This window comes from Anas platyrhynchos, chromosome 1, assembly GCF_047663525.1.
Source record: "Anas platyrhynchos isolate ZD024472 breed Pekin duck chromosome 1, IASCAAS_PekinDuck_T2T, whole genome shotgun sequence".
Taxonomy (NCBI): Eukaryota; Metazoa; Chordata; class Aves; order Anseriformes; family Anatidae; genus Anas; species Anas platyrhynchos.
In genome coordinates, this window is record NC_092587.1 from 184,736,419 (window position 1) to 184,750,361 (window position 13,943).

The following is a 13,943-nucleotide window of genomic DNA, read 5'->3' on the forward strand; positions in this document are numbered from 1 at the left end:
TCAGGAGTCTCCATAACTTTTCCCATAGAAATATATTTTCTTGAGAGTGGAGAATACTGGCAGGGAGAAAAGAAAGGAACTTTAAAATATTTTTTAATAGAGGTTCTCAGAAAATGACAGACCTTCTCCAAATAATTAATTTTTTTTTTTTTTTTTAATGTGAAAAGTAGAAAACAAGTTGAAATTTAGAAAGCTGGTGGTCTGTTATTCATATTTATATCTGCCATCATAAACGTGTTTCCTGCTGGTATCACTAAGGAAAAAGAAGAGCTTTGAGAAGAATGATAGCTGTTAAGAGCAGAAAGTCATTTTCAGCACGCAACAAGAAGCTGTACTGATCCGAAAAAAAACAGGAATGATGCTGGCTGCTGCTGAGAACGACATGCTGAATGCTATCTGGATCATTGTTTAGTGACACACAGATAATCAGCATTTCCAGGCTGAAGGCTTGGTGCTCTGGCAAAACAGAGCCTTCTACAAACACGGGGATAAGATTTAAAAAATTAGCAGGCTCCTGTTCAGCAGAACAAAACCAATGGGGCAGGGAGTCCATTATCGGGCAGAGACACGAGGCCTCAGATGCAAAACAGGCATGAACTGCCTGAGATCCTCAGGAGAAAAGGAATTTCAGGCAAACCTGACGTAGGAGAGAGCTCTAGGGCCCAGAGAAGAAACAGGGTCCTCACACAGGCCATGAGGAAAAGATGGGCCAAAACACAGCAAAACTAGTCTACCTAGAAATAGAGATATTTTGCATGATCCACCTCAAGTCCTACTTAAGCATAGAAATAAAAACCACATGGCTTTTCTAAGCATCAGCTTTGTTTTGTTGTTGTTTTTAAATAGTTGTTTTTTTTTTTTTTAAGAGAAAACCACTAACACCAGTTTTTTTAATTTAATTTTATTTTTTTTAAACAAAGATTAGGGCAACTCAGGAAGTTTGCAATGAGTTGGAGAGCCTGTGACTGTCTGGTTCAAATCCAGGCAGTATGAAAAGAGGTGATGATGGGTGGTTGAGATCAAAAAGATACCTTTCTAAGCAGGGAGAAGATATTGTAGCAAAATAAAGAAAATGGGAAACAGGAGAAGAGGAAAAGCAAGCACTTTGTCCACTGTTGCCTCTAGACTTCAGGAAACTAGTATGTTTATTTCTAGTGAGCAACACACACCTTAATACCCTAGTGAAAGCCACGCAGCAGTGGGAGGCTCAGGTGAGCATTTGCTTCCTGCAGGGCAGCTTTGGATGCACATTTCCAGTACAGGGGAGATAGAGATCACAATCGCTGTACAACTGTTACACCCGATTTCTAGTTAAAACAACAAAGCAGCATCTCCGAAGGGAGGTGGTGTCGGCAGGTACAAGCACCAACAGCAAGCTAACAACAGCGAGCCCTGGAGAAAGAGCAGAGAGGCCTCCCCAGGCTGCTAGGATCAAGTGTATGAGCAGTTAAACCCCATAAGGAGGATTGGCACCTCTTCCCATGAACAAAAAGCTCGTCTGTAATTAAAATCAAATCCCGGGAAGGGCGTGTGGTACATCTCTTGGAAGCATGCGGTGCAAGCTGGGGAGATCAGTGGTGTTCACACCATACCTTTCATCTTCTGCCTCAGTAACCCACAGAGGTGGTGGGTGATGACCACCACAAAGGTAAGCACTGGCATTTCATACTCCCAGTGCTTCCTCACCCACTGGAACCACTGAGACATGGGAACCAGACTGGGATTTGGCCCACGGCATGTAGACCGGTCACAGAAGGACTCCAGGCATAGGCCCACGGCTGCTTCTAGTCCTGCAGTAAAAGGGCATAAAAAAGCTCTGCACGCCCCTCTTCATCCTCCGGAGCCCTGGCTGCAGAGCGGGTTGATAATAAGCAAACCAGGAGGGAGGGAAGGGGCCCGGTTCGGAGGTGATGGCAACCCAGCATGGGTAACATCTGATCCTTCAGGAGAGCTGGGAACAAACACTGCCAAACAGCCCCATCCAGTCCCTGCAACATGACTAAACAGATCTGCACAGGCAGATCTGTGCAGCCTGCGAGAGGAAATCAAACACACAGAGCATGTTACAAGGCTGGCAAGCACAGTCCCTTTTTTATTATTTTTTTTTCCTCCAGCTGAAACTCATCCTCCCTTTTTATTTACTTCCAACGGGAGGAAAGGCTGGAAGAAACTACTGCCTCATCACCGAGGCGTCTCACCATGCTCCACAGTGCAGCTTAAAAGGAATTTTGCCTGTTTTCCTAAAAACAGCCATAGCTGATGCCTTTGCAAAGAGGACACCGAGGAGGAGTCATCCGTGAAGGGAGAAGGCAGAGATGGGTAGGATACCCTGGGGCAGGGAGAAGCTCCACAGCTTGTGTAACTTGCCAGGGTAGAGAATTGCTCTGACAAGTTGCGCAGGCTTCTACAGCAGCTACGAATTTGATCCTATTAAAAAAAATAATAAAAAAAAAAGCAAGTATCAACAACTTAATCACATGCCTGGATCACATGGTAGCACGGGCAATGCACAGCAGCAAGTGCTGTTTTTCTTTTTTTTTTTTTTTTTTTTTAAATTTAAAATGGGAGTGAGGAGTGAAACTTGGGTGGAGCTTTCTGCTGCTCGCTGGGAGGGAAGATGATGTCTTTGCAGCACCTCCTGCCTTGCTTTTGCTCTCCAGCAGCAGCGTGGGGGCTCTCCAGGCCCTACCAGGGCTGTTGGGGCTGCAGTTTTTGCTTGGCCCCACAGACCCTGGGTTCTTCTGCCACCCAGACCAGCTTTGGTATGGCCTCACCAGGTCTCACCACCTGAGGGGAGATGGAGAGGGTTAAAAGCAGGAGCGCTGGCCCAGCACCCAACATGGTGGCAGGCCACGGTGCTCAGCACAGCTATCCGCAGCTGGCCAGAAACCAGCAGGAACGGGCCAGGGATGTCTGTGGGGGGAATAAAGAAGAAGATCTCAGGAATGGGAGGTGTCAGGATCGGGTGGTGTCAGCACGGGGAGGAGATGCTGGCAGGAAGGGTGTGGGGAGGACGGGGAGCCACACCAACACTCCGCACAGGGCTGCGGCCTGTTTGACCTCCCTGCAACCACCAGCATGGGGTGGCTGAGGTGGGACCGGGCTCCCATCACCATCACCTCTTTCAAGAGGTGGTACGGAAGAAATCCCAGCCAGCACTCGTGTCCTCGTGGCGAGGCAGGGCTCCCTGGGGAGTCAGGCCTCACCAGCAGGGCTGCTTCCAACCCAACCACGCGCTGCCTGGTCAGATCTTACCAGTCACGGTTGGGTATTTTTATTTTTTTCCCCCACAGAGACACGTCTACTTTCAAAATCATCTTGCCTGAAAGTTTCTCAGAGTGAAACAGCATGTTTTAACTCACAGAAACCTTTTGGGTTTTTGCACTGTGATGTTTCCACCTCTCTTCGTTTTCTGTGGTGGCAGAGACCCCAAAGGCTCAGATCAGCAACGCTACCGGTTTGTTGCATCGATGATTTCCAAACGAAAACCCCTGTCATTTCCTTACCCAGTTCTCTCACACAGTACCTACAGATCTGCAAGTCTTACACTGGGGGTCCATGTCCAGTAATCCCGTCCACAGTAGACATGGATTTTCACAGTGAACAAAAATAATCAGCACCCCCCCACCTGCCTCTCTCCTTGCAAAGCAGCCTTCCCTGGCAGAAAGCGATCAAAATTACAGCAGCAGAGAGATCCTCACGGGGATGCAGCTTTTCCTGGCAAAGCCAGGCTTTGCTGATGAATCCTGTGTGCACACATGGAAGCACTAGGAAAACAAGAGAAGCGTTTGCACCCTGAGGTAGACGGGCTGCCCAGGTCCAGGATCCTGGCTCCTCAGAGCCCTGAGCTGCAGGGCTTTGCCAGCAGGCATTGCAGGACACGCTCTGCTCAGCTGTTTCCTTTTAACTACTCTGGCACGATTAAAGAAGCACAGCCCCAAATGTGGCTACAGTGATACCGCTATTAAAAAAAAAAAAAAAAAAAGCTAGTTTTAACGGAGCATGCCTTGTGCTAACATCAGTGCGGGCACTGGTGGTTGTACCACTATCAACCTCCCTGTGCAAATAGCAATTATCACCCTCACTGAACGTTTTTACAGGCATTGGGGAGAGATGAGACCTCTATGCTGTTTGTTAGGGCAGGAGGAGGTTGTGTCTTGCAAAGTATTCTTCTGGTTTGCAGGAACCAGAAACGTAAAGGAAGATATTTGTTTTCCTTTTATTTTAAAAAAAAAAAGCTTGCTCTAAGGAATGCCTTTCTCAACCACAAGAGGATACAAGATGGAAGGGATACAGGACCTAATAACCCACCTGGAAATACTTAGTATGGAAAAGCTGTTCAGCGAGTTCGGGGATTATGCCAAAGAATTATCAGACAGGCCTTGCTTGATATGATTTGGGTTTGTGGGCAGCTTTTACAGCCCAGCAGGATTTCCCAAAGCTGAGGTACTTCTAAGCTGCCCTTGTATGTGCCTGGCCCTTATTGCAGTCCTGGCTGCTGGCCAAAGGGATTCTGTTTGTGAGAGAGCGAACAAGTGAGGATCATTACAACTTGGAAGAAGCTCAGTTCTTGTTCACCGAGGACTCTGGAGACGGAGAATGGGACTAGAAATGATTCAGAACGTGGGAGCCAGTGAGGAGCCGGCATGCTCTTGCAAATCTCAGCTATTTAGGACGTGGTTTGCAGGCTGTGGGACAGCTTGTGTATAGAAGTAGGTGAACCTCGGATGCAGGAGGATAAAAGGCATCCTGCGAGTTCTGTGTCTCCAGCTCTCGGGCAACCACACATCGGCAGATCTTTCCTCTGACATGGAGTGGCTTCCACCAGTTTCCTCACAGCTCTGACTCCTCTCCTAATCTTTCCTGGTCGCAAGTGACCATATGGCCTCGGGAACACGGTGTTAAAACCATGTGAGAGTTTTCAGAAGTCTACGGCAGAGCCTCTGCTGTACTGTCTTCAGGAGAAGGGAAAAACAGAGCAATGAAAAGGTAAAGAAGGAAAAAAAAATAAAATAAAACACAACCGTAGTTTTTCCAAGTTATAAAGGATGACTACAGAAACCATCCAGCCTCCTGCAGACCAAGACAATTGAACTCTGACATCCCTAAGGCCCCCTGGTAGTATTTCCAAATGAAAATTTACAGATTTTTGAGCAATCTTGTTGGGGGGTGGGGGGGAAGAAAGAAAAGTAAATTCCATGGAAAGCTGCCATTCTTCATTGAATCAAAAATAGAACTTCTTGGAAGGTTCCCAACCAGGCATTTTTGTGTGGAAAACACTAACTCTTCAGATTGGGCACTGTCCAAGGAAAAAGTGCACACCAGTTTTGGACAGGAACAGAGTTAGGGGTCTAGATGCAACAGAGAGACTCATTCTCTCTAAAATACTTGCCAAAGAGTCCTGTTATGGCAGGACATGAGACGCTTGCAATGCCTGTTATTTTTCTGTAGCACGTTATAGGTCTGTCTTTAGGTCTCTGACTGTGCATCCACGGGGCTTTGGGGAAGTATTAGGGAGTCCTGGAGCACAGCTCGCCCATTACAGGCGGTGGAAATCTACTCACTGCAGTTACTGCGGTCCTGAGAGCATTCATCTGAGCTTCACACCTGGATTTGGAGAGATGACTTACGCCCCGTGCTGCACTGAAGTGAGGGGACTGAAGGGAAGGGATGTCAGAGCAGGTAACAGCAGTGTGTTGTTTAGTCAGTGTCTTTTTCTGAAGGATAAACCCATGTTTAGCATGAGGCAAGGCATGGAAGGAGTAGGAAACAAGCAGGGAAACAGGCCATCCCCGGGACTGTGATTTGGTGTTTGTTTGAATTTGGGGTTTGCTGAACCGATATCCACTAAGGCCAGTGTTTCACACTTGGTATTGCTTCTTGCCAAGAGTCTTTGGGCAGTGGACTAGGAAATGGGAGCACAGATTTTAGCTCAAGGCTTCCTCCTCCCATTGAAAAGTCCCAGACCTACCCTTGCTCTATGTTATTTGATCTCACGCACTGGAAGGAGATTTTTTTTTTTTTCCCCATCCTTCTTTGAACTCTCCCTCCTTCTGCAATGCTTGCCCTGACAGTGTCAGAGCGCCCACCTCTTCCATCTGCTCCTCTGCATACACTTGCCCATGCGGTTCCTCTCCCCTGCGTTTCACCTTTAGCCGAACGTGATGCTGTTCCCAGCCAGCCAGATCCAACGAGGCATGGAGCTCACCCACCTTTCACCTAGCGGAGGCAGGTGATGAAATTCCTCCTTGGTTCTGCACCATGAGCAACCCCTTTTTTTTCCTGCTGGGTTTGTGTTCCCGTGCTCCACCGGTCCCCAGCCTCACATCTTCACCCTTGGAGCCACACAAGTGCATATTCCCAGCCAGCAGGGCCTTCCACCTGGGACTGGGTTAAGAATACCTGATTGTTTCGCTTTTATTTGAAGGGAGAATCCTGCCTTCCTATTCTTGCCTGGGGCACAGCACAGCTCTCGAGCAGGACTAGTATTTCTGGTTTCTTCACAATGCCGGCTTTATCAGCCAGAAGAAAGCTGAACTCTTGAGGTTTTTTTTTCCAAAGAGGGTCACAGCAGGCTTGGCCGGAGCCTCACGCCGATCAGCTGTGTCCTGAGTGCCTGGGGCTGGGGCTGCACGGAAGGACAGGGCCACTTGTGCAAGCAGTCTCACTCAAACATAAACAGAGCAGCTCGGTCTCCTCTTCCTTTGGGACTTTTCATGCTCCAGGAGCTCAGAAGGATGCCAGAAATTGCACAGGACTTGGTAAAGCTTACATATATGTGTGTCTCTATGTACGTAGGTACGTATGTATCTGTGGATGGAAGGTGGACTCAATAGTGTTCTTGCTTTTGGGTGGAATAAATCTAGAGATTTACTCATGCAGATCCTTGGCGCGGAGAGGCTGGTCTGCCACGAAGGTGTGAGCAGAGAGATCGAGGGGTTTTACGCTCTAGAAGAGGCAGAGCGTAATGACAGAGCAGGAAAATGACACCAAGTGTTTTTTATCAATGAGAAAGCACTGGAAGGTGGTGGCTGGCCCTTGGCAAAAGGGCGAGGTGGAAAGCAGCTGTGATAAGGGACTGGAGACGCTATTAATGTGTTCTGTCAAGGGCTGGCACATGCTCCCTGGTGTCTGGATGTCTGAGGCTTAGGGAGCTGATTCTTCTTTTTATAGGCTGGTGACTTGAGCCAGTGTAGGCAGATTGTCTCAATATTGTGGTAACAGCAGAGGGGTTTGGGGGAAAATGGGGTTAGGGAGAGGGTTTGTGAAACAATTCATAGATTTCTGAGGTATCAAGGTGAGTGGGGGTTGGCTGGCAATAGGTGAGATGGTTTGGGGGACCCTGAGTGGGTAAAGGGTCTGGAGAACATCAGTGGGGGTTTGGATGATTCTAGGCAGGTAAAGGCATACCCAGGTGTACGGGGACTTTGACAGCCTTGACTTTGGGCTGGAAATGGGGATTCTTGGTCTCTGTTTCTCTCCTTGACCCTCACTTGATGGCAGTTCCCTTAATACAGGATTTCCATCCCAACCTCATCCCTGTTCCCCAGCACTATCACTCCTCCAAACCCCCTCACATCCAGGGACACGAGAACTGGAGGCTGTTCTGAAGTGCAACAGGGTGGGACAGGAACATCTGGGGAGAAATCGTGCTCCTGCAGTGTGTGAGCAGTAAGAAGGGACCCCCAAGTCCTGCAAACTCTGTACTTAACAGATCTATTGTAGCCCAAAGGAGATTATTTACCAAGGCCAACTAATATTTTCTTCTTTTTTTTTAAAGGAAGAAGTGGTGTCTCACCCGAAGATACTGTAAGGCAAACAAACCCAGTAAAGCTGCTGTGTCAGGAAGCAGAGAAGAAACCCACATCCCATCAGAACTAACCCGCTTTTAGCTTTGCATCCAAAAATATTAGTCCATTTATTGCCCATTAAAAATTCCCTTTGTCTCCTCTCAGTTGTGGTGCGAGCTTGAGATGTTAAAGCTGGCACTGTCGGTCTTTAAAGTAATGTTTGAGATCTATTTACTCATTAACTTTCAAATGCAGGACACTTTCAAAACCTTTTCCTGAGGGCATCCCTGTGTTGTGTTGCAGAGAGTTACTGTTGTTTTCCCACCTACCCTGAAGGGCTGTTTACGATACGATCTCTCCCTTTTAATCCTCTTTTCCTTTCATGTCGAACAAACAGCGCTAAACAGAGCACAAGGGGAAAAGACAGATCTCACACATTATAATCAGCTATATTTAACCGAAGAAAAGAAATGCTTGGCAATTAGAGCGCTCATTTGGTAAATTAACGCTCAAGAAGCCTGTTTTCCTATGCATTTTCCAGATAAAACCTCCCTTCTTCTTCGTATTGAGGGTAGCTCAGATGAAGGGACATTAGGGTGACAGTGACGGGGCTCCCACAAAAAGGATTTCTCTTCACAGACCCTGCACAGAGGGAGGCGCATGCAGAGACGTGGGCAGTATTGAGGTGTGGGGCCGTGACAAAAAACATTTTCTCTGGTGCTTTTTCACAGGAAGCCTTGATTTCTCTGTCTCCTTACACCTGGGCAGCTCAGGACTGTGCCTGTGTTGCAGTGCCAACACCAGCGGCCCCCGGTTCCCCCTTCCCCTCTCCCCCTGCCACTCACCCCTCGGCTGTGCCATTTCAGTGCAGTGCATGAAACGAATCGCAGAGCACATCCAGGTTAAAAATAGCTGAAAAAAAAGAGAGAGGGAGAGAAATGAGTTCCAGAACCTGGACTGACATCCTCAACATACATCCAAAGACAACGCGCCAGGACAGTTTAGCTCAGGTTCAATCTATCCGGCCCCAGCAGTAACTTTTCCCTTGGTGTTGTACAGGGCGGAGAGGCAGAAGTCTCAGAGGTCACTGATTTCCTTGCTAAGCTTTGTGAAAACGCTTGGCTGGGCACAGGATGGGCCAGCAGCCAACTGGGCTAGTGGTTGCCTGCACGCTGGCGTTAGCTGGTCAGCCTGAACACACATACCTGCCTGCTGCCCTGCCAAAAATCGGAGCACACAGAGGCAGGGGGAGCTGGGCTTGGTGCTCTGTGCAGGAGGAGCAAGGAGCAAGGGGCACAGACCCACGGGCATCCAGGTGGCATTAGTTCCACTGCTCACAAAGCAATTTGTTTCCAGGAAAATAAATATCAAGCTCTACAACTAAAGACCTGTTTTGCCACTGAGCCTGTAAATCAAGCGAGCAGTTTCTCCCCCAGTTTGGGAGGAAGCTGCGAGCTCAGCCTCGGATTCCTGCTCAGCCTCCAGCAACCACTTCTGCTTTTAGCGCTCCGGACACCAATGAAAGCCATGGGTGCCGGTTTCTTTCCCATACCCAAATGTCACTCGGAGCCTTTGTTTCTCCCCAACAACTCTTTTAGGCTCTTGCTTCATCCCTGCTCCTACCTGCCCCCTTTTTAATCTACAGCAGCTTGCCAAGAGCTCTGCTCCTATCTCATTTTTCACAACAACGCCGCTGGGAACTGGGTCTGTTCCTGTCACCCGTGGGTTCCTACAGCCTTTGCTTTCCCCAGCAGTGGAAATGATCATCACCATAGGCAGGTCTCGGGCTTCTGCAGGTGGGAAAGCAGGGGTTTGGGGCAGCTGGGGATTTCCTGCTGCAGGAAATCCCCGGGTGGCAATAATCCAGCCTCATGGCTCCACGCCATCCCCGCTGCAGACACCCAGGAGCTTCAAATGGAAGAGCATAGCTGCAGTGAAGAGGTGCCGGGGTGCAACCCTAAAGCTAGGGCTGGAGGGCTGGGAAGGAGCCCTTTGGTGGCAGAAGATCCCGTCCCCTCTCCTCACCAGGCACAGGGGTGTAGGGGATGCTTGGGAGCCCTTGCCACAGGGAGAAGCTGTCCGTGCATCGCGGTGGTGGTCGGGTCTGGTGTCATCCTCAGGCAACTACGGAATTTGGGGAGGTGGTGGCAGGGGGGGCTCGATCAGCAAGCTGGCAGAAGCGGCGTAATTGGTGTATCAAAGGCCCCTTTTTCTCTCCCCCCTGTTCACATTTTAACAGTGCCCTATTTCATTCTCCATGTCAGTAAACAACAAAATCATTACTGATAAAACTTGCCCGGAGCAACAAGACACATGCGAACAATAAAGCACTAAGAGCCACATTTCCAGAAGTGTGTGTGCAGAAATGTCTCTGGTACAATGTATAAGCAGCATGTGGTCTGGATGTGGCGAGCAGCGCCGGGAGAGGAAAAGGGGAACAGATGGAACCTGGATGTGAGTGACAAGGGCGGACGTAAGCTCGGATCGAGTTTTGCGCCGTACGCAGAGGGCTGAGCTTGGAAAGCCTGAAATAATAACCACATTTTAAGGAGGACTGCAGCAGGGGGGCGTGCAGATAAGGATGGGAGAGCTGCAGAGGAGGCAGCACGATGATATATACGCAGCACGTGAGGGATGGGGTCCGACGGGCCGGCCGCGCACGCAATCAAAGGTGTGCACGTTTTCAAACCCATCAGCCTCTCCCCGAAAACCTCGGTGAGCTCGCAGGGAAACATCAGGAAACGATAAGGCGGGGTCAGAAAGGTCTGAGAATTCCACACAGCTGAAATAAAGATTGAGCAAGGGGAATTAACATCAAGAAATGGGATTCAGATGTTTCGAGCCGGTCGTCTGAGCCGAGTTAATGCAACGCACCATGCTCCACTTCAAAACGCTGGGATGGTGCAGCTGGGGAGCCCTTCCCAGGGCTGTGAAATGCAGCTGAGGAGGCCTGGATACGAGCAGGGTCTGAGCGGTGAATTGGGATTAGAGCCTTTAATAGCCTGGGCTAATTTTACCATTTCCATGGGCCGCTGGCAGGGAAAACAAACCCAGCAGCAAGGCCACATGAAGCAGCAAGGCCATCTTCACGTGTTCGAGGCTTGCCTCCTCTCTCCATCCATGAGCTGAGAAGTCTTACTCTCTTTTTTTATAACTGAGAAGCACTCTGATGACCAACACCCCTCGCTCTCTTATTTTCAGCACGTTCAGGTGAGCAGCTATCCAGCTGTGCAGGTGCTGTAGCAACACCCCTCCGTGCATCATCTGCTCATGGTAACCACTTCTTGGCTGCGGGGTGCCGTAGAGGAAAATCAGACACAACAGACATTAAGCTCTCAGATCCCAGATCTTTTCCCCACGCTATTCATATGTGTTTGCATGGCAGCTCTACATACGTCACGCTGTTCTGGGCCAAAACTCTCTCTGGTACATCTCTGGTGAAGCTAAAGACAAATCTGACACCGTGATTTGTGCTGTAAACAGACCAGGGTGTGTTCTCTTGCCCTTTGGCAAGTGGCACAGCGGAGCTCCTCTGTAGGGCAAGCTCCCCTCCCACAGCCACCCCCCAGACAAAAAAAAAAAGGCTGGTTTCGTCCAGGCCCGGAGGAACAGCATCTCGGGAGGGCTCAGAGGTAAAGGCCAAGCCTTGCCAGGGGATGTGTGAGCAGCAAACCAGCGTGGCTGCCCCGCTTGAACCCATGGTACCCATGGCCAGGACAAAGCATCTCCAGCACCTGCTGATTTTGGAAGACTCCAGGTAGAGCTCAGGGTCTCTGAGCATTTCACGCCAAAGCACGCAGCTTGGATTCTCCGCCTGAGCTGTGGGAAGCCGGCTGGGTTCTGCTCCATCGCTGCTTGCTCACAATTTCCACCCGAAGCTCCTTCCTATTTCCTTTTCAGACAGGCGTAATACCCAGAGAGGCTGCACAAACTCCCCAGAAGGGTGAGGAGCGATGACACCCTCACCGCAGCGAGGCTTTGACCCTACACAGTCAGCACGGAAGCAGCCAGGCACACCTGGGCCACGAGCCCTGAGATGTCTGCACCGTGCAGGTAGCTGCTGGCTCCCTGAGCTGTGTGTGCACAGCCCCGAGCCCTCCGGGACCTCCTCAAGCATCAGCCTTGAGATCTCCAACCCATATGGCTCCCAAGTTAGAGTGCCACTGGAGCCTGTGGCTCCGTCCTTTGCATCAGGTTTGTTTCTAGCCTGCGGGCCAGGAGAAAAGGGTCATTTGCAGCAAGCCCTGCCTGCATTTTAGGAGTCAGCAACTTTGATAAACCCTCGACACGGCTTGCAGGCACCGCTGAGCCTCTATCTCCCGCCTGCTGCAGGAAGCCGGTCACTGTATCACAGATCAAAGCTGCTCACACCAACACAGGAAGGTTGTGCACAAGCAGAAAGGAACTACAGATGCTTGTATTTGGACGCAAGTTTTTGCTGCTGTGCACGTATTGGTCTCGAAATTTGCCCAGAAACTGCCTGAATCGATTCGGAAGAAAACACCGCCTGCGGTACCACCCAGCTTACTCACAGCCAAATTCTCCTGGTGCAGGGGCAAGCCGCTCCGTTATCAGGATGTTTGATACGACTCTGCAAAGATGGGTTTATCTGAAATTGCATTAGAGGCTTATTTAGAGCATGTAATGACCTTAAGCGGCTGCGCTTTAAAGAGGCTAACAAAAGAGTACAGGAGCTCAAACAGGCACACGTTGCAGGGAAGTAATTTCCCCCTGATACACACACAGCATCTGTGGAACAGGCAAACGTTTATCGGGAGCCGAAGCTCATCAGAGCAGTGAATTATTTTGTGGAGCTGCAGGAAGGGAAGGGAAGGCTTTCTGCGTGTCTCCCAAAATCACAGATGCAGGCGGGCCCTTTCCAGAAGTCGCTCCTGCCGCCGGGCGCTGCTGGGATAAAGCGGAGCGAGGAATTACTGCCCAGCAGCAGGAATTACTGCCCAGAAACTTTCAGTCAGCTCGGGCAGTTTTCAGGCAAACCTCAGTGCTGCAGGAGTCACATGCCTGGCTGCTGCCGGACTGACACAGAGGAACAGACCGGCGGAGGAACGCAGCCAAGTGTGTCTCCTCTCTCTTCTCCTCTCTCCTCCCCTCCATTAAACGATAGGAAATCTGAGAAAAGACAAATAAGCCGGGTTTGTACATTGCTTAAATTGTTTCAGCGCCTCTCGCGGGCTCTTGCACACAAACAGCATTCACAAGTCGTTCGGGGCTTATTTCCTTTCAGTTCTGCATCCCCGCTCTGTTCTGGTTTACTATTCTCCGGCTCCCTGTACAAACAGGATCTTTCCCCAACAATGTTCTGCCACATCATCTTCCTTCCTTTGTATGCAGGCTGATGCTGTGTGCTCCGCGCCACGCCGCTTCCTACGGCACCTCGTTTCTCAATGCTAGCAAAAAAAATAAATAAAATAAAATAAAAAAAAACAGGAACCAAAAGCACACTGAACTCTCGCTGTAGCTTAAAATCGGACCCCGGAAAGTTTCCGATTCGAGATGAGTTTTCAGCTAACGGATTCGTCTCGTTCAGCGCCTCGTGCACCGCACGCACAGTGCAATCCGCCCAAGCGCGCCCCTCCTGCAGGGTCCGTACCACCCTTTTTGAGCAAGGATGGTGAAAAGCGAAGCCAGCCGAGCTGAGCTGCTTCTCTGTTAACCTCTTTTCTCTCCTCTCGCTGCCTGATTTTTTTGTGCTGAGGAGATTAGATAGCATGTCTTCGGGGAGAGGAGAAAACCGCAGGGCGCGCTGCAGATTGCACAAACGCTCTTGTTATTCTGAGGCCTGAAGAAACAAGGAAGGAAGCTTGAGGCTGGTGGTTTGGCAGGTGCGAGGCCTTTTTTTTTTACACAGACAGCTGTTTTAAGTGGGAGCTCTGGGCTCGGGGATGAGCAGGGAAGGCCTGGCATCCCCACCCCTGCACTGCGCGGTGGCACCAGGGGGTTTTGGGCTCCCGACGGAGCAACGCCGCCGTGCCGCCCGCTCGTTCAAGCTGTGCTTTGGGTATTTTTTCCTGTCGGATTTGCAGAGCAAGGCTGCAAAGGGAGAGAATTTCTCCTGCAAAGCGACAACTGGCTGATGCAGCTGTTCCTGCGATGCATGAGGCAGAGGTTGGGGCCGCTGCGTTGGCGCGTAAA

The 13,943-nt window shown here is 50.0% G+C and overlaps 1 long non-coding RNA gene across 5 annotated transcripts in view; it reads right to left on the minus strand.

The window, feature by feature from the left end:
- Nucleotides 1-13,943, minus strand: part of LOC106016663 (uncharacterized) — a 35,921-nt gene that overhangs the window by 15,412 nt on the left and 6,566 nt on the right. For 3 of the 5 annotated variants that reach the window (XR_011806466.1, XR_011806467.1, XR_011806465.1), the window contains one exon: nt 8,636-8,702. This is a non-coding gene — a long non-coding RNA (uncharacterized lncRNA). Of the gene's footprint in view, nt 1-2,525; nt 2,788-8,635; nt 8,703-11,928; nt 13,199-13,943 lie in introns of those variants that run through there. The other 2 variants (XR_011806469.1, XR_011806470.1) reach the window with 2 other exon arrangements.